At 46.6% G+C, this 24,934-nt stretch overlaps 1 protein-coding gene across 2 annotated transcripts in view; it reads left to right on the top strand.

Moving 5' to 3' along the window:
* LOC132666876 (patr class I histocompatibility antigen, A-2 alpha chain-like) overlaps positions 1 to 24,934 on the top strand; it is a 538,163-nt gene that overhangs the window by 98,375 nt on the left and 414,854 nt on the right. The window lies entirely within an intron of this gene.

Genomic DNA, 24,934 nt, shown 5'->3' with positions numbered 1-24,934 from the left:
AACCGATTCAATTTCTTCGCTGGTTATGGGTCTGTTCAAGCTTTCTCTTTCCTCCTGATTGAGTTTTGGAAGAGTGTGGGTGTTTAGAAATTTGTCCATTTCTTCCAGGTTGTCCAATTTGCTGGCATATAATTTTTCATAGTATTCCCTGATAATTGTTTGTATCTCTGAGGGATTGGTTGTAATCATTCCATTTTCATTCATGATTTTATCTATTTGGGTCATCTCCCTTTTCTTTTTGAGAAGCCTGGCTAGAGGTTTGTCAATTTTGTTTATTTTTTCAAAAAACCAACTCTTGGTTTCGTTGATCTGCTCTACAGTTTTTTTAGATTCTATATTGTTTATTTCTGCTCTGATCTTTATGATTTCTCTTCTTCTGCTGGGTTTAGGCTGCCTTTGCTGTTCTGCTTCTAGTTCCTTTAGGTGTGCTGTTAGATTTTGTATTTGGGATTTTTCTTGTTTCTTGAGATAGGCCTGGATTGCAATGTATTTTCCTCTCAGGACTGCCTTCGCTGCATCCCAAAGCGTTTGGATTGTTGTATTTTCATTTTCGTTTGTTTCCATATATATTTTAATTTCTTCTCTAATTGCCTGGTTGACCCACTCATTCGTTAGTAGGGTGTTCTTTAACCTCCATGCTTTTGGAGGTTTTCCAGACTTTTTCCTGTGGTTGATTTCAAGCTTCATAGCATTGTGGTCTGAAAGTATGCATGGTATAATTTCAATTCTTGTAAACTTATGAAGGGCTGTTTTGTGACCCAGTATATGATCTATCTTGGAGAATGTTCCATGTGCACTCGAGAAGAAAGTATATTCTGTTGCTTTGGGATGCAGAGTTCTAAATATATCTGTCAAGTCCATCTGATCCAATGTATCATTCAGGGCCCTTGTTTCTTTATTGACTGTGTGTCTAGATGATCTATCCATTTCTGTAAGTGGGGTGTTAAAGTCCCCTGCAATGACCACATTCTTATCAATAAGGTTGCTTATGTTTATGAGTAATTGTTTTATATATCTGGGGGCTCGGGTATTTGGCGCATAGACATTTATAATAGTTAGCTCTTCCTGGTGGATAGACCCTGTGATTATTATATAATGCCCTTCTTCATCTCTTGTTACAGCCTTTAATTTAAAGTCTAGTTTGTCTGATATAAGTATGGCTACTCCAGCTTTCTTTTGGCTTCCAGGAGCATGATAAATAGTTCTCCATCCCCTCACTCTCAATCTAAAGGTGTCCTCAGGTCTAAAATGAGTCTCTTGTAGACAGCAAATAGATGGGTCTTGTTTTTTTATCCATTCTGATACCCTATGTCTTTTAGTTGGTGCATTTAATCCATTTATATTCAGGTTATTATAGAAAGATATGGGTTTAGAGTCATTGTGATGTCTGTATGTTTTATGCTTGTAGTGATGTCTCTGGTACTTTGTCTCACAGGATCCCCCTTAGGATCTCTTGTAGGGCTGGTTTCGTGGTGACAAATTCCTTCAGTTTTTGTTTGTTTGGGAAGACCTTTATCTCTCCTTCTATTCTAAATGACAGACTTGCTGGATAAAGGATTCTCGGCTGCATATTTTTTCTGTTTAGCACACTGTAGATATCGTGCCAAGCCTTTCTGGCCTGCCCAGTTTCAAAGGAGAGATCAGTCATGAGTCTTATAGGTCTCCCTTTATATGTGAGGGCACGTTTATCCCTTGCTGCTTTCAGAATTTTCTCTTTATCCTTGTATTTTGCCAGTTTCACTATGATATGTCGTGCAGAAGATCGATTCAAGTTACGTCTGAAAGGAGTTCTCTGTGCCTCTTGGATTTCAATGCCTTTTTCCTTCCCCAGTTCAGGGAAGTTCTCAGCTATAATTTGTTCAAGTACCCCTTCAGCACCTTTCCCTCTCTCTTCCTCCTCTGGGATACCAATTATGCGTATATTATTTTTTTTTAGTGTATCACTTAGTTCTCTAATTTTCCCCTCATACTCCTGGATTTTTTTATCTCTCTTTCTTTCAGCTTCCTCTTTTTCCATAACTTTATCTTCTAGTTCACCTATTCTCTCCTCTGCCTCTTCAAGCCGAGCCATCGTGGTTTCCATTTTGTTTTGCATTTCGTTTAAAGCGTTTTTCAACTCCTCGTGACTGTTCCTTAGTCCCTCGATCTTTATGGCAAGAGATTCTCTGCTGTCCTGTATACTGTTTTCAAGCCCAGCGATTAATTTTATGACTATTATTCTAAATTCACTTTCTGTTATATTATTTAAATCCTTTTTGATCAGTTCATTAGTTGTTGTTATTTCCTGGAGATTCTTCTGAGGGGAATTCTTCCGTTTGGTCATTTTGGAGAGTCCCTGGCGTGGTGAGGACCTGCAGTGCACTTCCCCTGTGCTGTGGTGTATAACTGGAGTTAGTGGGCGGGGCCGCAGTCCAACCTGATGTCTGCCCCCAGCCCACCGCTGGGGACACAGTCAGACTGGTGTGTGCCTTCTCTTCCCCTCTCCTAGGGGCGGGATTCACTGTGGGGTGGCGTGTCCCGTCTGGGCTACTTGCACACTGCCAGGCTTGTGTTGCTGGGGATCTGGCGTATTAGCTGGGGTGGGTAGGCAAGGTGCACGGGGGGTGGAGGGGCAGGCTTAGCTCGCTTCTCCTTAGGTGATCCACTTCAGGAGGAGCCCTGTGGCAGCGGGAGGGAGTCAGATCCGCTGCCGGAGGTTTGACTCCGCAGAAGCACAGAGTTGGGTGTTTGCGCGGAGCGAGCAAGTTCCCTGGCAGGAACTGGTTCCCTTTGGGATTTTGGCTGGGGGATGGGCGGGGGAGATGGCGCTGGCGCCTTTGTTCCCCGCCAAGCTGAGCTCTGCCGTCCGGGGGCTCAGCAGCTCTCCCTCCCTTTGTCCTCCAGCCTTCCCGCTTTCCGCGCAGAGCTGTTAACTTATGACCTCCCAGACGCTAAGTCGCGCTTGCTGTCGGAACACAGTCCGTCCGGCCCCTCCGCTTTTGCCAGCCAGACTCGGGGGCTCTGCTTGGCCGGCGAGCCGCCCCTCCACCCCGGCTCCCTCCCGCCAGTCCGTGGAGCGCGCACCGCCTCGCCGCCCTTCCTACCCTCTTCCGTGGGCCTCTAGTCTGCGCTTGACTCCTGAGACTCCCTTCTGCTAATCCTCTGGCGGTTTTCTGGGTTCTTTAGGCAGGTGTAGGTGGAATCTAAGTGATCGGCCGGACGCGCTGTGAGCCCCGCGTCCTCCTACGCCGCCATCTTCAAAAAGCTCAGGACATACCATTTTAAAGAAAAACCTGGGTGGCTCAGTCGGTTAAGCGTCCGACTTCGGCTCAGGTCATGATCTCGCAGTTCGTGGGTTCGAGCCCCGCATCGGGGTCTGTGCTGACAGTCAGAGCCTGGAGCTTGCTTCAGATTCTGTGTCTACCTCTCTCTCTGATCTTCCCCTGTTCATGCTCTCTCTCTGTCTCAAAAATAAGTAAATATTAAAAAAAAAATTAAAAAAAAGAAAAATCCCATATCAAGAGAAAGACAATTATTTGATAATATATGTGATTTCACGTCTCATTTGAAAGAAATAAACACATACAGAAGTTTTAAGTTTAATTTAATTAACCCTGATTATTTACCAAACTATATAGATTTTATTTATTAAGTGAATAAAATTAATCTCAAAAAAAAATGTCATTATAACAAATGATATTTGTGCCTCAGTTAACTACAGTGATATTAAATATGTAACAACTTCAGCCAATATTACAACAGAAAAAAAAATATTTAATGTAATAGTTAAATTAAAAGAGAATCTAGTACTGTGAGCAATATAATGTTTATGTGCTGTTACATTAAAGACAATTGAATGGGAACACATTGAAAACTTTTTATGGGCTCGCTTGTCCAACCAGGGCTCACAATGGCATATCACTTTGCTAATGACAACTGTATAAAAAAATCAGTCCAAAATACTTTTATTTTTTTTAGTTATTTACCTATTTTGAGGGGGGGGGAGGGGAGGTAGGAGAGAGGGAGAGACAGAATCCCAAGCAGGCTCCCTGCTGATAGCAGAGAGCCCTATGCAGGGCTCGAACACTTTAACCATGATGAGACCATGACCTGAGCTGAAGTCAGACACTTAACCGACTGAGCCACCCAGGTGCCACCCCAAAATACTTTTAAATCTCAACAACTAACTTTTTATAATAGTTTAAGAAATAAAATAGACTATAACTTACATCATTTGTGAGCAGTTTTCTAATACATGGTTTATTTAGAACATAGACACAGTATAACTTACATCTTTTTATTTATACATTGTATTATTGTACTGGTGCTCAAATGTTTTTCAATAATATCCTTGCCTAACATATAGTTTGCTGGCAGTATTGTTGACTCATTGAATATCTGACATAAGAAATAAATGGAGATGACAAGATGGACACGCAAGACAACTCAGAGTGAAGAGATCAGGGAGTTCAGAGTTTGTAATCCGGACTGTTAGCGGGGACGTTTAGAACCAGAAAGAATACACACACGCAGGAACATAATAGCAGCAGTCCCCTGACTTTCTCCTGCTCACCTGCCCTGTGTTTGAACCCCGTTGACCCATCCACATGGGCATCTCCATGCGATCACAAGACTCGGAACACAGCACAACGGTGCTTCTCTCTGAATTCACGAAGCCAGGTCCTTGTTGGTTTGCTTTGGTGGCCCCCGCTCACTGTGCTGTAGGGCTGCACACGGGTGGGCAGGATTCATGAAAATCTAAGTTCCCCCAGCAGCTCCCAATGGAGGGAAGGGTGGCTGGGGATTCCCGAGTAACTGACTAACAAGGGCTGACTCAGGGTTACTAGGACTAGCCAGAACCAGTTAGGAAAGGAATCGCTTCCCTCTGGGGGGAAAAGAAACTTTCATCTTCAGGTGGCATAGTCTGGACGGGCTCCCACATAGGAAGGGAGAGTGAGGGCAGAGCACTCCCCCAAGGAGGGGCAGAGAGGGGCGCCATCCATTCCCACAGCCCAGCAGGCCTGCAGTCCTTGCAGGAGCCCCCTGGCCCCCAGAATGTGCTCCTCTCCCTGCTGGCCCCACCCTGCTTGAAAGAGGTGAGGAGGATGGTGGGGACAGGAGGAGAGGGCGCCCTGGCTGACCTGCCCCCAGGGCTCAGCATGCACACAGGCAACACCAATCACTCCCTGAACCTCTAACCCTCTAGGGAGGGAGGGGGTGGGGCATGTTGCTGCAGTTCCCTGAGGACAGTTTAAAGTCTGAGCTGGAAGAGGACTGTTTGCTTGTGCTTTCGGGTCCCCATCTCTCCCGGGCTGAGCACGGGACTTACACACGAATTTACACATGTTACGGAGTTTAAACCATTTGTGACTCTGCGAAGTCAGTGCCATATTACTGTCACAGCGTCACTATCCAATGTGAGGATAGGGGGTAGAAGTGCCAGATGACAGAGCTGCTGGAGCCCAAGCCTGTGACAACAGCCCCAGGGCTCTGTCTCCTGTGGCAACTTCATGAGGGAGGGGCTCAGAGGGCCTGCGCTTGTCACGTCATGATGCCACAGTTCCCTGTATAACGTCAACACCACAGAGTGGGACCCTTTCAATGATGGAGGATTATAACCTAATCCTACTACAGAAGCGCATTCCTGTGTTATGTCTGATTTGAAAACAAAAGTAAAACAAATCTTATGATGATGCCCAATTCTGTCTCCCTGAAGATTCTACAGAAATGAATGATTTCTGGGGCACCTGAGTGGCTCTGTTGATTAAGGAGCTGACTCTTGACCTGAGCTTAGGTCTTGATTTCAGGGTTTGGAGATTAAGGTCCACTTTGGGCATCGAGCCTACTTAAAAAAAAATGAATGATTTCTGGGGTGCCTGGATGGCTCAGTTTTTAGAGCATATGACTCTTGGTCATGAGTTCAAGCTCCACGTTGGGTGTAGAGTTTACTTAATAAAATAAAATAATTTAGAAATGATCGATTTCTGAGGCACCTGGGTGGCTCAGTCAGTTAAGCCTCTGCCTCTGGATTTCAGCTCAGGTCATGATGTCAGGGTTCCTGATCACGAGTCCCACGTTGGACTCTGTTCTGAAGGCAAGTAGCCTGTTTGGGATTCTTTCTCTTTCTGTCTCTCTCACCCCGCCCCCATCCTCTCTCTCTCTCAATAAATAAACATTTTTAAAACTACTAAAAAAAAAAGAGAAATGACAGATTTTTGAACCCTGTAAGTCAAAGAGAATAAATGTAAGTCTTCACATGACACCCTTCAAATACTTTAACTCATGTCACAGACAAGGTATATCGCATCAATATAAACAAAAATAAACAAAAGTGGGCTGTTTTCAGTAGGAGAGTGGATGCAATTATTCCAGCCCAACATTACTGGAAGCGTGAGGTTCTCCCTAGGTCTTTTTGATGAGGCTGATTAATTGATTAACTCTGATGATACATATTTGGGGCCTGATCTCTGCTGGGCACTGAGGATAGAGCAGTGAGCAGGTAAAACAGGCTTGTGTGTTTATATATTAAATATTCGGCCTGAAGAGACAGTCATTTGGATTATGGAGCAGGGGCACCATCCTGGGAGCAGCTCAGGACATCCTCCCTGAGCAGGTGACATTAACCTGAGCCCCCAGGACGAACAGGAGCTGACACGGGAGGAATGGCTCACTAGGGGAGCAGCTGGGGAGAAGTCCTGGCTGGTGGCCGGTGTGGCAGGCTCTCGGGTCTGACCAAGTGCAGGGAAGCCGGCGGCGGCTGCAGCCTGGAGCTGAAGAGTGCGAGCCTGGACCTGACCCACCTGGATCCCAGGATGTCCTCCACCGGCTACTTAGCTTGGGACCCAAAAAAGTTCCTCACCCAGGGACACATCAGCCTCCTCCCTGTACCACAGCTAATGCTCTAGAGATGAGGTGACACCTGTGAAGGGCTCGGAACAGTGCCTGGCACACAGCTGATGCTCGAGCACTGTTTGCTCTCATGGCTGGAGGGAAACAAGGTGGAGAGAGGGGAGGCTGAGGAGAGAGGCCGGGCCCTGGAGCTCTCCCTGCCTGGTGTGGGAAACACAGTGAGGGTGACAGTCCATGTGGAGGAAGGCTACTTGGGTGCAGTGTAGGGAAGAGATGGAGAGGAGGAGAGGATATGCAGGGACCTGTCAGAAGGCCACTGTGGGGGCCACACTAGTGGCACATGTCAGCCCTGTGTCTCCTAAACCACCCCTGTGCCATCTCTACTCCTTTTCACACTCCTCACCTCATCATCCTCCCATCACAGGTCAGCCTCGGGTGAGAAGAATTATTGATCACACCTTGGGCAGCAGTCATGGTGACCGGGCCAACTATATGGAACCTTTTGGAAGAGGTGACCTGTAGTATCTACCTGGTGAACTGGAAGGACCCTGGGAGCATCTTTTGTGGACACAGCTTCTCCAGGCCCACATCACCACGTGCTGTGTCACTCTCGGAGCCACCAAGGAGCCATGGGCTGTCCATCCTGAACAAAGCCATTTCAGGAGGGGACATCAGGCCCGACTGGACACTTGCCAGTGTGGTGTCAGCCTCCTAACCCTGGAGCCCAGGAGTGGGAATCCAGCACAGGAAGTTTTCTCACCAAACCCACCCACACCCCTCTGCCCAATGCACAGCAAAGCCAATGACTGAGACCCCAGGGTGCAGCAAGGAAAGGGTTTATTTGAGAAACAGCCTAATGAAAGGTAAGAGGTCAAGGCTAAATATCCTCCCTGAAGGGGAAGGAACAAGTTTTTTTTTTTTTATGTAATCATAAGGGATGAGATTATGTACATATTGATGGAAAGGGCGGGACATGTAACTGTTGATGAGGAAAGATGGAGCGTGCACATCAAAAAACCATACGTGTCACATACAGCCTGTGTTCCCGTTGGGGTGGAACCAGCTTCAGCAGGAGGATAAATGTAGCCCCTGATCTCCCGAGGTTGTCTTGGGACAAGGAGTGAGGCACTGGGCACGCTCTGAGAGCCGGTATAAAGGGGATGGGGTCTCTGGCTCAATTATCTTGATAAAGAATGCAGGACCTCACTTGTTCACAGGCTGGAGCCACAGCACCTGACCTTGATCCCAGGCTCCTGCAGGGACAGGAATCTGAAAAGAAACCATAGCTGAGTGAGGAGAAACAGTCCTCTGAAAAATGAACTCTAAATGTTCTGCTAGCTTCAACCGCATGAATGCTGTGGGGTGTGGATTCAGTTTGCTTCTGTGAGCAGCATAAGCAAGGGGCCTTCTGCTCTTGCCAGAAGGATCCGCAATTCCTGCATGTGGTTTGCAATATCTCACAGAGCAGAATTCCCCTCGGTGCTGAGGAGGGAGGAGGTGCCCGGCCTCAGGAGGTAGAGAAACCCTGTGCTGTCTTGTGTAACTTGGGATGATCTTTGGACGCTTGCACAATTATTGACTTTAGAACTGATAAGGACATTTTCAGCTTTCGCTGTTTGTGGGACCTGCTCGTGGGCTCCCAGGGAAGCTAGACTTTAACACTTGCCAGGATCAGAATGACTTCCCCAAACTGGAAAGCATGGGCTCTACTTCTGCCCTGAGCACACATTGTGCCTCTGCTTCATTAGGAAAGAACCTAAAAGACACATATCAAACTAAAAGAAGAGTACAATTCTTCCTAAGTTCTGCCCCCATATTTTGGAAGCCTGCAAACTTGCATGTACAGAAAGCACAATTGAAGTGTGTAATTTTCTGGAATGTCTTTCATTGTGATGGTTTCTGACTCTTTTCATAAAAACACAAATACTCTGCACAAATATTCCTTCCTTCGAAGCACTATCTTCTTTGTGAGGATTGTGTATCCTGGGCAGCTGTCCTCACTATGGCTTGAATAAAACGCCCTTCCACTTTTTTCGAAATTCTGAAAGTTTTTTCATTTCGCATGGACAGAACATTACAGAAAAGTAAATTGTTCAATTCTAAACATAATAGTAATGCACCAGGCTTCCCTTTCAAGCCAAGGGCTGTCCTGTGCCTTGCTGCCACTATGGAGTGAGGGTGTGACTGATCCGGGTTTCCTTGTGAAGAAGCCATGTGGCTCTCACACTCAGCTATGCCCGACAACTTCCATGCTCTTGGGCCAGAAAGGATCACTGGACCTCCGGCTACCTTATTCTGCTCTCTCTAGTTGTTGGTGAGGAGAGAGGCCATTTATCGAGGCCCCTCACAGATGACTACAGTGCTGGTCTCTCTGGCTGGAGGAGCCTCTCACTCTCAGAGAGATGTCTGGGGTTTGGAACCACGGTCCTTTCCTTTCCTCCAGGAGGAAGTGGGTGCACATTGCAGCTGTGTCCCCAGCCCTTGAAAACAGACTTCCTGAAATCACAAGGAAGACGGACGTGCTGCAGAGTCTGGAGCATTTCAGAGTTCAGAAGGGAATCTGATGTAGACACTTGTTGTCCCGTCTACCTTGTAAGAGTGCAGAAGTTATAATGTAGTGTGAGATTATGGGTCTTTGCCCTACAGGGGAAGGAAGAGAGCAAGTTCTATACTGGGAATCCAACTCACAGACATGTCATTTACGGTCATTAAAATGTGGGAAAATTATAGAGAAACTAAAGGAGCACTGTTTTCTACTCACATCACTTATGATCAATTCTTTTAGTCATGATAAAACCGAACCTAAAGAATTTCTATCATCTCTTCATGTTGCACAACTTGGACACAAAATCAGGATCAAACCCATGTCCCTTCATGTGAAATGTCTTGCTCGTTGCTGCAGTTCACTTGACAGCTTCTCAAAGTGACCCAACAAACAACACACATCCCTCAAATTCAAGGACCTCTGAGGAAGACATGCCCTGAATGAGTTCACCTCATGGCGGGACTGGCTGAAGGTCACATTTTGTGTCCTTCTTCCTCTTTTAAATGAACTTGACTCCACGGTGAACAAATTGTCTTCCATTTCTTCTTCCAGAGCCCATGTCAGCTGATTTGGAGCAGCACGGCGATCTGGGACCCATCACAGCACTGGGAGGAAGCATATAGGACAAGCCAAGGTGAAGACCATTGTGGCACCGAAGAGAGGGAGTTTACACTGCGTATCATGAATGAGGAGGTGCTTATCCTTCCCACTCTGTGCAAGAGAGACGGCCAGCTCCTCAGCACCTTCTCCTCCTCCCCACTTTGTGGAAGGTCCTTGGCGCTTGCCCTGCCACAGTCCTGGGAGACAGGAGCTTTCCCGAGGTCCTAAGGACTCCTGAGAATCATGCTCAGGGTCCAGGGAGAGGGACTCATGGTTTTTGCACCAAAAGGCATCTTGGTTACTTCTCTGGAGTTTGATTAACTAGAGTTTGGAAAACTTTGTGAGAGATTAGAGATTTGGAAGATGTCGTCTCATTGAAACTCAGTTAGCACCTAACACCTTCTCCGTTATTTTCCAGCCAGAACATGAGGGACTCCAACCTGACAGACTGACAAAGAAACACATGGGCACAATCAGATCCAGGGACATTTCAAAGTCTAATAATGCGACCAAAGTCAAAGATGAACTGAAAGGAGAATATTTATTTATTTATTTATTTATTTATATGAGAGAGACAGAGTGAGAAGGAGGGACAGAGGAAAAGAGAGAAACTCAAGCAGGCTCCAAGCTCAGCGCAGAACCTGACTTGGGGCTCAATCCCACCAACCTGGGATCGACCTGAGCTGAAATTAAGAGACTCAGCCAAATGAGCCACTCAGGGGCCCACAAATGGAGACTACATAGAGGCTTGTGGGAGGTTGCAAAGGTACTGAACTAAAGTAGTCCCCTTCTTTGCAGGAAGTATGTTCCAAGACCCCAGGGGCTGCCTGTGATGGCGGATAGTACCGGACCCTACGTGTCCTATGAGGTTTCCTGTACGTTCCCACCCATGATCAAGCTTCATTTATGAATTAGGCACAGTAATAAATTAACAATAACTACAAAAAAAGAGAACAAGTCTAAGAGTATACTGTAGTCAAACTTTTGCATAACTGCCCCCAACTAATCTGATGTACGGTGCTCATTCTGCTTCTTGTGATGATGTGAGATGATAAGAGGCCTGCATGAGGACATAAGGGAGGTGAGTGAGGTTAGGCTTACTACTGACCTTCAACCCTATATCACAAGGAGGATCACGTGCTTCCAGGGTGCACTTGACCTGAGCAATAGACAGCACAGACAGCCACACCAGGGACAAGGAAGGACAGCTATAGTGACACTTCTATGTGGCCATGTGAGAGTGATGAGAATGTACCAGGAGACTCAGGGATCCAGGTCTTCCATGTATGATTGTGCATCCTCCTAATGATGATGCATCCAAGGACGATTCTAGCATACAGAACTCATGATGAGGCAGCAGATACTCAGGCAAAATCTTTCACATGTTCAGATCACACAGCATATAGGCTGTTTAGTCAGAATCCATCTGGGCTCTGGCTGCCCTTTGCTTTTGAGGTCTGCTCTCCCAGCCCACCCTGCTGCTTGTACAGCCCTCCAGCCTGGTGTCCAGGTGACGCATGGGCCCACAGATGCAGAGCAGGCACCACAGCACCAGGCTTGGGAGAGGGGACGTCCTGGGAGGGGGCGGGCCCAGACTGTGCCCTCCCTCCCTGAGGGCCAACGTCCACTGGCATTGTCCTGTGACAGAAGTCATACAGATGAGGCACAGGACAGGGATTGAGAGCCATCTCCACATGACTCTTCAGCAGGGACCAGGCAGGAGCACAATAACGACACCCCAGGGAGCCCAGGGTGTATCTTTTCGAGAGGTCACCATGTTACTGTTCAGGACTCCTTCACAGGGAAAATAGTCCCATTTTTTACCTTCAGTGGACCAAGGATCAGCAGACCCTGTATCCCTGAACTGGACATGCTTCCCCACGGCCTCTCATGACACCTTCACAGAAGTGTGTTCATTACCAGAACCACGTTGCACCCATACTGGGCATCCACGAGGAGACGAGTGTGATAGACTCCCTGCCATCACATCAGGTGACTCTCAAGGAGAGCATGACATCTGCATTGTCCACGTATCAGACGTCTCTGCCGCACTGGCTGCTGGGAAAAGACTTGGTGGGTGTGTTCCAGGTGCCTCACATCATTGTCCCATCCATAGCCCACAGCCCACAGCTCACCGTCCACAGCCCAGGAGTGCCCAGGTTTCCTACCATCTACAGCGCAGTCCTGAAGCTTCAAGTGCACAAGAACCTAGGTGCTTGTTGACAAGGCCCCTTCCTGGGTGCATCTACCGACAGAGAAGCAGACCCACCACCTATGGGACAGAGCTTGTGAATGTGCTCTTGAGTGATGCCCCAGGTGCTTGGAGACCACACCCTACGGAACATGGTCCTGGAATTGTGCTTCTGACGTTCCAGCACGTAGCAAATTCTGTGAGGATCTTGTTAAAAATGCAGATCCTGATCCTGTAAGTGGGTGCTTGAGCTTGGCCCTCAAGAAATTGTGCCATGTCCACTTCCCAGGGAGGATTCCATACACTTTTCATACCTTGGTGATGTGAGAAGACCCCTAGTGAGATGAGAAATCCTCCGTTGTTCTTTGGGGGGATAACACTTGTTACTCAGAAGGATCTGATGACGCCAATGCACTTACAGCTCTGAGGGCTGGTGCCCTTCTCCGGAGAGAAGCCTCCAGCTCAAATGCCCAGAGCACAGGGAGGAATACGGGCGTCTCCCTGATGAAGGCTACAAGCAGCCGTCAGATGGCGAGAGTCATGGTCATTGCAGCTTCTGAGGACGATGGAGGACAAGGCGGAGCTTGTTTCAGATTTAACTCAACCCCTTCCAAGGCCTCCATTCAAACTTTGCTGCCTTTCTGGTGACTCATTGCAGATAATGTAAGAAACTTCTCATGTACAGAGCGTATTTTTGCTAATACTATAGAAGCAGTGGATGAGAGGTGGCACGGCGGCATCCTTCTATGTCACTATGGGTTATATGTAGTCAGCTTGTGCCCAGATCCCAGGCGTCCCCGTACTTCAGCTGGATATGCCTGAACACGGAACCTCAGGTGCCTGAATCCACCTTGTTCTCACAAGATCAGTTCATAGGCTGGGACCTTTTCACCCCAAATCCTCTCTCAGGTGAGACTTTGGGAATGGCAAGAGGAGGAAGTGGAGTTAATTCAAATACTTGAAGTCCATGAAAAGTAAATGCAGGCAGGCAGAAACATGAGAACTTTAATCTTGAAAAACCATCACTACAATGGACGAGAGCCACAAGTTCAGAGCTTTCTCCCCTCTGGCTGCTCCCCTCCCTACTGTAACTGCAGCCCAGTGGCTCACGGGGCAGATGACAGCAGTCACAGTGCCAAGGAGCTGGACATTTAAAGGGGAAATTTGAAAGCGAGGGAGCAGCAGAGGGTCGAGATCTGAAATCTGAACAGAATCTTGGTCTAAATACCTAGATGAGCACTGCACTCTTCATGGCTTGGGGACACTCAGGGGACAGTGCTGATAATGCAGGAGGAACCAGAGGGAGGTCTCGTTTTATTTTTTATTTTATTTTTTATAACAAGATATAGAAGTTTATCTAATAATTGCCATTATTTTTTTAATATGAAATTTATTGTCAAATTGGTTTCCATACAACACCCAGTGCTCATCCCAACAGGTGCCCTCCTCAATGCCCATCACCCACTTTCCACCCCCCCTCCCCCCATCAACCCTCAGTTTGTTCTCAGTATTTAAGAGTCTCTTATAAAGCATCCAACTCTTGATCTTGGGACCATGAGTTCAAGCCCCACATAGGGCACAGAGTTGACTTAAAAGATAAGACCATAATGGTTGAAGGATGGACAGACTTTGTGGCTGGAGGACATTTAGAAGTTTGGGGGAAATACCAGGAACAAAACGACCACAGAGGAGGTGAGGACCAAACTCTGAGGAGAACCTGCACAAACCTTGACTGACCCCCAAACCACACACTGGAGGGAGGCTCGCTCAAGACCCGGGATAAAATGCAAGCCCTGGAGGTGGGAAAAACTGGGTACAGATAACACCAGTCAACAATGTTCATGTCATATTGGGGTCCATGCTAGTGAAACACTTTTAGGAAAAACACAATTGTCAAAAAAAAAAAAAAAAAGAGAGAGACAATAGTTTTCAGATTTGCTAAACTAAAATGCACAATCCACTTTTAAAGGCCATATTTTAAAGGACATGCAGAGAAACAGAAATCCGTGACTATGCATAAGTCAACACAACAGTGTTCCCTGTATGACGATTCCCAGATATTGCAATCACACCAAACTGGCCACGAGCATCAAAGAATGAGCAAACATATGTTGAAAGAATTTAAGAAAATCGAGTAATCAAAGGGTGAACAGAAAGGAAATCTGAATGAAGAAGTAGACTGTACAAAGAAGACCAAATTGACATTCTAGAACTGAACGGGGAAAAAAATGTAATGACAGTTCAATGGGTAAACTTCACGGAAGGCCTGGGAAGGCAGAGTAAAGAATCAATGAGGTTTAATATAAATCAATAGAAATTACCCAATCCAAAACATCAAAAAAAAAAAAAAAAAGATTGAAAAGAAACTTATAAAACCTCAGAAATCCACAAAGAATAAAAAAAAGCAAACAGATGATCAGACTCCAAAAATGGGAAGGAGGAAAAGGGCAGAAAAATATTTGAAGAAATCTTGTTTGAAAAGTCCTCTAATTTAGTGCAAAAAGCTTGAGCATATAGATCTGAGAAGCTCATCACTCACCAGTGAAGAGAAGCAAAAGAAAACTGCACTGAGGCTCTTCATGTCCACAGGAGAGAAACAAAAAGAAGACAGGGGCGCCTGGGTGGCTCAGTCTGTTAAGTGTCTTGACTCTTGATTTCGGCTCAGGTCATGATCTCTGGGTCATGTGATGGAGCCTGGGTTGGATCTCCCTGCTGAGCATGAAGCCTACTTGGGATTCTCTCTCCCTCTCTCTTTGCCCCTTCCCTGCTCATGCACTCTCTCTCTCTGTCTTAAGATAAATATACATTTAAAAACAAAGCAAAAAGAAAGAAAAAAAAAGAAAAACCAAAGGCAAATCTTCAAAGTTGACAATACCTTCCACACAGGACGTGTGGTATTAAAATGTTCACAGATTCACTGATACTCCCCCCATGAAGAGGTAGAACTAATTCTCCTCCTCTTGTGTGCAGACTGGAATCAGTGGCTCACTTCTCATGGACAGAATAAGGGGGATGTGATAGTGTATGACTTCAGAGATCAGGTCTCAAAGGGACTGTGGTTTTCTTCTCCCCCTTCTTCTCTTTCTTTCCCTCTCTCAGATCCTGGATTTGGAAGAAGGCAGGTGCCCTGCCAGAAAGATCCTCACTTGCAGACAGGCCCACGAGTGAGGAGCTGAGGCTTCCCCCTGAGAGCTACGGACACTGAAACTCCCTGCCAGTAGCCACATGTGGGAGCATGACCTTGACCCTCCAGCCCATGTCACGCCTTCGCATCACTGCGATTCTAGTTGCATCTTGGCTGCAACCTAATGAGACAGCTTAGCTGGAGCTGTCCTCATCCCCTGTCTTTACACTTTAACTATTATTATGTTTATATTATTTTATTATTATTGTTATTGCTGTAATGATGTCATATGAAGCTGCAGAATCATGTTATAATCTGTGGCATCGCAATGGATAATGACACAGACCTTGGAAACTGGACATGGGTGCTGGCATCACAGACACGTTACACGAGGCAGGTGCTGAGGAGCAGGACAGGGTGGAGTCGGAAGTACTGTGAGGTGAGAGTTTAGGAGGAAGAGATGAGCAGAAATGCGGGAAATGTTCAAGGAAAGGAGCAGAGACGTAGAAAAGGAACAGAGTCCTCTGGAGCCCTACAATTCTTCTGGGGAGAAGTAGGCTGAAGATGTTACGCCCTGTAGACACAGCCACATGTCTGACTGCGTGCTGATTACAAGACGTGCATTTTCAGGGTACTTGGGTGGCTAGGTTGGTTAAGCATCTGACTTCAGCTCAGGTCATGACCTCATGGTTTGTGAGTTTGAGCCTCAGTTCAGTCTCTGTGCTGACAGCATGGAGCCTGCTTCGGATTCTCTGTCTCCCTCCTCTCCACACCCCGCTCTCTCCCTCTCAAAAAGAAAGATAGAAACATTAAAAAAAATACGTGCACTTTCAGTATGAGAAGACAGGCGGAATGTAAGTTGATGGAACAGCTGTGCCAGGCAAACTGACACGAGGAGGCTGATATGTTAACATCAGGGGCAAAAGAGATTTGAAAAGAGAACACATTGCTGGAGATAAGGAGAGCCTCCTGGTGAGAAATGTAATAGAATGAGAAATGTCACAAGTGCAGACAGAAAGGAGACCAGTGGCCGCCCAGGGCTGGGGGCTGGGACGAGGACCAGATGCAAAGGGGCATCAGGAAACTCAGGATAAGGGACCTGTTCTCTAATATCCTCGTCTTACTAGTTCCATGGGTCTAAACCATTGGTGACATTCCTCTAACTGTGCTTTCACACCTGGGACATTTTATCTCATCTGGAAACCTCAAGAAATAAAACAATAGTAGGGAGGAAATGGCACAGGAAAGATAAATTTAAACTAGTAAACATAAGTGAGGAAGTAAGTTTTAGGTCAATGTGTTATAGATAAATAGAAGCTAGGAGAATTCATTGCAAGCTCCCCGCCATGAACTCATTTTGAAGGAAGTCCTGCAGGCCACAAAGAAATGACACCAGATGTTAACTCATAAACAGAGTGGAGTAATTAACACCAGAAATGGTGTTATTCCGTATATGTACATTTTCTTCCTAACTTCTTTAAAAGACATACGACTGTTGCAAACACTAAGAGGTACATGATATTATCTGACTGACAATGTATGCTGGTGACACACGTAACAATACTAGCACTGAGAAGGCTAAGTGAAACTCTATCCCTGTATGTACTGGATGGAGTTCAATGTTGCCTTAAGTAGATTGTGAAAAGTGAAAGATGCAGGTTTCAGTCCCTACAACTTTAATAAAAATTGATGGAAATAAGTATAGCTAAAGAGCCACCAGAAGAATCAAAGCATAAACAAAAACTGATTGCTTGAAACAAAGGAGGGTAGAAAAGAGGCACAAGAATGGAAAAGACATGACACACTTCAGAAACAAAGAGCAAAATGATAGACCCAAGTCCTACCATGTCAGGAATCATATTCAATATAAACCAAGTAAAATTCCAATCAAAAGGTTGATGTTATCCGAGTGCATAATTATCAAGAGGACTATACACTGTGTAGAATAGAAACACTTGAGCTACAAACCCAAAGATAAGTTAAAACTTAAAGGGTTAAGGAATGAATATCCCATGGGAGTAAAAAGTATAAGAAGTCTGGACTGTTGCCTTAACCTGAAGCAAAATAGGCTGTCACATAGGGAGCGTCGCTAGAGACAAAGAAGGACTTTCTGTAAGGACAAAAGGTCAGCATTGCAGCAAAACAAAGCAATGAATGGAGAAGACCCTCAGTACAGAGCTCTAAAACAGGTGACACATAAAGTGGAAGTCAGGTAAAGAGATGGAGAAATTAGCTATTATATTTGAAGATCAATACTCTTCTCTCATTAATAGAACAGGTAGGGATTACATGACTTCAACCATTTCATGGGCCAAAATAGACCACAGACTGGCCCTAAATAAACGTGAAGGCATGGAAATTATAGAGTACACTCTGTAACCACAGTGACACTAAATTAGTAACATGAGTATCTCTGGAAAATCCCCAAATATTTGGAAGTTAGAACACGCCTCAAACCCCTGGGTCGTCATGGCTTAGAGAGGCAATCACAGGGAGGTCAGAATTGTCTGTACCTGAGTGACAACGTACAGAAATGACAATGTGAGGTCTGTAGATGCAACAGAAACAGAGGTTGTGATTTCACAGTTTGCAGGGACAGGAAGCCAAGCCTGAGGGACCCAGACAGCAGTCTGGGTTTCGAGGGTGCACCAAGACCCTGTTTCGAGGGTGCACCAAGGGGAGGAAGAGGCAGCACGCCAGGGTCCGGTGCTCTCCAGGTGGGGAAGGGGGCCACCCTCCAGGTTCCAAATGTGGGGGTGTGACCCCCTGGCACAGGGGCTTCCCCCTTGTCAATCTTGAGCATGGTGTGGAGATGCCTGAGTCCTGCAGGCCTGGGGAGCAGGGAGGGGACACATTTGGGTCCTGGGGGAAATGGTAGGCAGAAGCCTGGGCCTGACTCATGGCTCATGTCCTTGTAGCCCCTGTAGTGTCCAGCCTCCACCCCACGTCCTGTCTCTGAGCTCCAGGAACGCAGCCTCCATGGCCCCAGCTGCTGGGAACCTCCCTGTTGGAGGCTATGGGGCTGCTCCTCCTGGAGGAGTGTTTCCCGTGTTCACAAAGAGAGAATGTCTCCAGGTGATACAAGGGTGGACGGCAGGTGGCTGTGAAATCTTAGCACAGGGAGTGAGATCCGGAAACTCCAGAATTAGAACCAGTTCCCTTCAGGGTGCACACACCTTGCTGTCCCTCCTCTCAGTTCCTTGCCTCCTTCTGCCTCCCCAGCAAAAGGGGGTCTTGCTCTGGAAGAAAGGGAGCCCCTTAACCACCTCCCCTCTCTCTTCTTTCTCCTTCATTCCGGGATTTTGGAACTACTCGTATTGTAAGTATGGAAAAGGCCTAAACCTAAGTACAGTTTCTTGACCAATTACGGGACTGACTCCTGTGAATAACCATCAGGTCCAAACAGGGATGTCCACCAGGGCTCCACCCAGATAAACCTGTGCCCCTTCCAGAACCCCTCCTCCCCCCACGAGGGTCCCCTACCTCTGGCCCCTGGTTCCTCCTCCTGTTCTCTTGTTGGCCTTCATCCCCTAATGTCCCAATTTCCTACCTCTGCTCACTTCTCCGGGAGCCTCCCCAGATTCCAGGTCATTACCCGCCTCCTCCTTCTCCCCTTCTTCGACCACATCTTAGGAGTGGACAATCCAGACTTGGTTCCCTGGAGGAGGATCCTGTAGCCCTGGAAGCAGAAGCAGGAACACCTGACAGGGACTCCAGGGTCAAGGTCCCAGTAGGAACCTGGGGAGAAGCCCAAAGGGCACTCGGGTTTTCTGTCGTCATCCTTGTGGCCACACGTGGGCGCTGTCGCTCTCCGGTTCTGCAAGGCCAGGGGAGAGGACTGGGCTGACCTCAGTCAGGCTGAGCAAGCAGGGAAAGGGGGAATGAAGGTGCCTTCTTGGCAGCCCTGGGGGCAGGTGCAGGGGTGGGGCAGGGAGCAGAGGAGAGGAGATCCTTGAGCCCTGTCCTGTGTCTGTAGTTTCCCTCTGTCCTCCCCACAACCCCTCTCTCCAGGCCCTTGAACAACCCCAGGAAAACTGAAAAGTAGACAGTTTTTCCTCCTGGACCTAGTACTTGTTTGAGGGCTACTGTAAAAAAGAAACGGTTTTATTTTAGAATAGTTTGAGATTTACAGAGAATTACACAGCGCTGAGTCCCTGTACGCCCCACACTTGGTTGCCTTGTTGTTAACACCACCCTCACTCAGCCTCATGCATTTACCACAGATGATGACGCAATAGTCATCATTCCTACTACCGAACCCCACACGGGATTTGTTTCATTGGTTTTGTTTTCTCTTCCAGGATCCCATCCAGGATAGTCCACTCATATCCTTCAGGCCTCTCAGCCTGTGACCATTTCTCAGACTTTCCCCCCTTTTTTTTGTTTTTTTTTTTTTTTTTTACTTTTTTTGATGTTTGAGGAGGACTTTCAGGTACATTGTAGACTAACCCTCATTGTGAATTAGGCTGCCACAGGCTATGGGTTTGGGAAGACCACAACTGGACGGGCCATTCTCAACACAACATATCAAGAGCATACAGTGATCACTTGGTCATCACTGATGAAGTGACCCTTCACCCCCCGGCTAAGGTCATCTTGCCCAGATTCTCCCCGTGAAGTTCTTCTTTATGCTTTGTCCCTTTCCACGAAGTAGTGTTAGAAGGAAGTCAGGACGTGCAGCCCAGAGATATGGGCTGTCCCACTATGAGAATGTGCATGCAGCTTGTTGTGCAGACAGGAGTTCTCTAATGAGTTGGGTAAACACCTCAGAGAGGGATCAGCAGCTCCCATGCTTAGTCTGTGTTTGGCTTTATAAGAAGCTGCTGACTGATGCCCACAGTGACTGTGTTACTTTGTATTCCTGCCATTAGTGACTGAGGCTTTCTGTTGCTCCAAGTCCTGGTCAGCAGTTGATATTATCAGTGTTTGGATTCCCGTCATTGATAGGAGTGCGATGGCAGATCACTGTTGTTCCCTTTGCATTTCCCTAATGACACCTTCTGTGAGCACCTGCTCATGTGCTTATTTGCCAGGAGTATATCTACGTGGTGAGCTGTCTGATCAGGCATTTGCTCATTTTTTAAAATGAGTTTGGCTTATTGTTGCTTTTTAAGGGTTTTATGGGTGTTCTAAAACAAGTCCTTTATCAGACATGTGATTTGCAAATATCTTCTCCCAGTCTCTGCCCTGAACTTCTTTATGAACGAACAGTAGACGTATATGCACGGATGTATTTTTTTTGGGGGGGTGGTAGGAGAAATGACTCATTGTGATGTATTTTGGGGAGAGAACTTGGGTGACTGGGGGATGAGGGATTACCAGATGACATCTTTCATTTTGGATATCTGTGGTTATCTGCTGGATTCCCTCGTATGTGCTGGAGTGATGTTTTCAAAACATAAACTACTTTAAATTCCCTAACACATGACAGATCATCCTCAGACCATTAATCAAGACTCGGGTTCTGATCTTCTACTTTAGGACCAATCATCTTTTCCCTGAACTATTTTGCCTTTGAATTTTCATTTCTGAAGCAGGTGGGCTTCATTGTATGAACAAGTACTCCCATGAGAATAGCTTAATATGCCATGTAACATACAAAACCCATCATCTAGAAAGTATTTAAACTGACAAGATAGTAATAAATGAATAAAGGAGCACACCCCAGAAGCACCAGAAAGATCGTGCTTGCCCCCGCCCTCCCACCCCCAGAGAACAGGGTCCTGAGAAATGGAGCAAAGTCTCTGTGAGTCCCCTGCCCAGGACACAGACAGGCAGGCCCAGTCCCCCCCCTCCCCCCCGCCCCCAGCTCAGTGGCCTGAGCTGCTGACTTTCCTACCATCTCCTTCCTTTCTAAAGTGTAAAGAAACATGTATAAACTGGTTATGATGTGTACGTATGATGTACAATATATATGAGGTGATGTATATTCCCTGTAGAAAAATTAAAAATGAGAAAAGCTAATGAGGACAAAGTAGAAAGGATGGTAATTCTCACACCTGAGCTACTTTGTTGCATTTTCTCCTAGTGTATGATAGATGCTCCTGCTGCTGGAGCTCTCTCTGTCTCTAAGGTGATGAGGACAGAGCTCAGGGGTCCCAGCCCTGCTCTCTCCAGATGCCATTTCCCCAGTCAGTTCACTGTCCCCCTCCTGAGAGGGCTGCTTCTCACTTCCTCCCCCCTCCTCAGTCTCCTGCACCCCTCCCTGCTCCCCTCTCTGAGGTGATGAGCTCCTTTGTTTCTCACTCTTATGAGAAGTGCACCTCCTCCCTACCCTCTCGCCCATCTGCACCTGTGTCCTCACCTTCTACTGAGGGTGGAGGCGCCCCTCCTGTCTCAGGCTGCCCCTCCATTTGGGCACCTGCATCATCCATTTCCCCCTCTCTGCTGACTCAGCTGGTCCCCATACAAACACGCTGTCCTGACTCCTATGCAAAAACATGAAACACAACTAAATACATGCAAACAAAATCCTCCCCTAAAAATCCAACATGTTGACATGACTCCGCCAACTCCTGCCCCATCTCTATTGCCTCCGTGCAGAACTTTCCTCACTCTGTTTCTCACCCACCATGTTGTCTTTAGCAAATGATAGAGGCACAGAGTTTTAAAAATTCTAATACTCCTGCAGTACTTGAGGTCAAGTCAGGTGTCCCCAATCTTCCCTGCGCACCCCACATCCTGAATCTCAGAGATTCATAATCTTACCATCTTCACCACTGCTAATGGCTCTGTTGTTTGGCACAGTGGGGGATTTTCTGCGCCCAGTCCTCATTTACAACCAGGACCCTTACAAAAGCATCTATGGAAATTAACTGCTGTCCCCCACCCTTTCCATTACTGGAAGGGCACATAGTATAAAAAAGCTCCAGCAACATTTTCTACTTTATCTTTCACGGTCAATAGTACCTGGTACATACGGGCTTGTGTCCATTTGCCATGCGTACTATTAAAGGGACAGAGAGTTTGGAATGATTCTGAGGCCCTTATAATCTGTGTTAACTGCGCATTATACAGTTGTCTTAACAATTCTATACCCTTTACTCCCTCATCCAAAGGCTTATATTTACTGAGAGCACGCCCTGGCCTGTGGCTGCTGATTCGCATGTCTCCACCATGGCAACATTGTTCAGAAATGTATCTGATGGACCCTGCTCTATGAGTTCTTCACGGAAACCAAGGGTTTGCTGGAATGCTTGTTGCAGCTCTCATAGGCATTATTGCTGTGACTGTGGCCGCAGCTTCTGCGGCTGTCTCGTTGCACCAATCTGTGCAGACAGTACAATTTGTGCAACAATGGCATGAGAAATCGCTCCAACATTGGAAGACACAAAGGGATCTTGACAGTCGACTGTGCAATGAGATTGGAGGCCTACAACAGGGTGTGTGATGCTGCTGGGAGGTCAATTACTGAGCTACAAAGACAAATATTATAATGTGATTGGAACACTACATCAATATGTGTAGCCACATTACTGTTTAATAACACTAAATTTCCATGGAATGATGTTAGAGACACTTGCTCCGACAATCTAATGTGTCTATGGACATTCAACATCTGCAAGCACAGATATATGAGATTTTCATAACCAATCTGGACATGTTATCCTGTTCTAAGGTCTTAGAAAGTATAACAGAGGGATGAGGAAAACTAAGCCCTGTAGAGCACGTTAAGATTTTTAGCTTCTCTACTGCTATTCTGTTTGCATTAACATGCGATGTATTTATCTTTGCATGTACAGTCTGTGCCAGAGACGACGAGCCTGTCAACATATCGACCGACGACAGTTCGGGTTATGCAATGTCCTCCTACAGTCCATCGTATACAAAGAGAAAGGGAAAGATGCTGGAGAACAGCAGGCCGGATGCACTGTAAGAATGTCCTGAACGAAAGGGACAGAGCAGTAAGAAACTGAAAGAACTTTCATTCCCAGGACAGAAAGCCACTGGGAGTTATGGTTCTCTCCAGAAGGACATCATCCGGGCGCCACCCTGGGAATAAGAATGTTTTATCTGGTGCCAGATGTACTCATGACCCAGTATGGAAAACACTGCAGGTACATGACCTGTCAAGATGCCAAATACTATGTTGTATGTGCTTGCTGTTGTCAACAATTTGCAAAAATAAAAGTGGCTTGAGCCAGGGGACCAAGGCTTTGGCTCCTGGAGAGTCTTAGCCCCCTGCTTTGCAATCCTCTCATCACCACACCTCTAGGACCAGTCTCTCTACATATTCCACACTCTCATTTTCTTTGTGTTTATTTATTACCAATATAGGTAACATTTGTGTGTTTTCTGTGTGACATTTCGTGTCTTCCTTTCCAAAGCGTTCTCTAATATTTCTAATAATCTTTTTTTTTTCTTAGTATTTGAGTGTAGCTTACACACACTGTTCCATTCCTTTCAGGTTTACAACATAGTGACTCGTCATATAATCCAATAATTGCACTCTTGGGTGTTTATACCCCAAAGTGAAAACACCAATTCTTTTATTTTTAAGGTTTATTTATTTTTATTGAGAGATGGAGAGAGAGTACACAAGCAGGGGAAGGGCAGAGGGAAAAGGAGGGAGAGAGAGAGAATCCCTAGCAGACTCAGTGCCGTCAGCCCAGCGCCTGATGTGGGGTCAACTCACAAACTGTGAGTGCACATGTCCACACTAAGGAGCATTGTATAGACATTGAGATGCTATTTCCACATCAGAAATGATTTTCGTTTCACTGAGTTTTGAAACATTTAGAAGTAGGAGTCCAAGGAAATGTTTCTACTTTTCGGTTTTCCCTGTATCATCATCACGGGGCTGGAGGACAAGGTGCACAGGGACACAGACACCTCAGCAATGGCACGGGCTCCTGAGCTCTCCTCTCCTGCAATCCCTCCTCACCCCTGAGCCTGACCCCTGTGGACTCCAGGGCTGCTCAGAAACTTCTTCCTCTCCCCACTGACACCCAGGCTTCTGCTCAGACATCTCTACCTGGGTTACAGTCCAGACCCCACTAAAGCTTCTCAGTCAGTATCCACCCAAGAGCAGAGCAGTGGGGGATGTCCCCTTACCTTTCACCCCACGTGCGGCCACAGGACTAAGGAGAGAAGACCCAGCTGCCTTTCTCCTCCTCAGCCAGGCCCTCCCTAGGGTCTCCTTCAGGTCCAGCACCTGGACAGGGGCCCAGACACCAGGGGGCGCCCTCATCCCAAATGATGTTCAGTGAGTGACATTGTTTTCAAAAGCAACAGGGATACAACCTGTGTTCCCCCCACAGACAAATGGCTAAGGAAGATGTGTGGTATATACACACACATATATACACACACACTAGAATATTATGCGGCCACAAAAAGGATGAGATCTTGCCACTTGTGACAACATGGATGGACAAACAGGGCAGTGTGTCTGCTACGTGAAAGAAATCAGACTGAGAAAGACAAATACCACATGATCTCACTCCTATGTGGAACTTACAAAACAAGACAAATGAATAAATAGACAAGCAAACAGCAGAATCAGACCTATAAATACAGAGAACTCGCGGATGACTTCCAGAGGGAAGGAGGTTGGGAGGATGGGCACAGTGGGTGAGGGGAGCGGGAGACACAGGCTCCAGGTATGGAAGGAACAGGTCATAGGAACAAAAGGCACAGCACAGGG

The sequence above is a fragment of the Panthera onca genome, chromosome B2, assembly GCF_046562875.1.
Source record: "Panthera onca isolate mPanOnc1 chromosome B2, mPanOnc1 haplotype 2, whole genome shotgun sequence".
In the NCBI taxonomy this organism is placed as follows: domain Eukaryota; kingdom Metazoa; phylum Chordata; class Mammalia; order Carnivora; family Felidae; genus Panthera; species Panthera onca.
The sequence above is the reverse complement of the archived record's forward strand: the minus strand, read 5'-3'. Positions and strand labels throughout refer to the sequence as shown.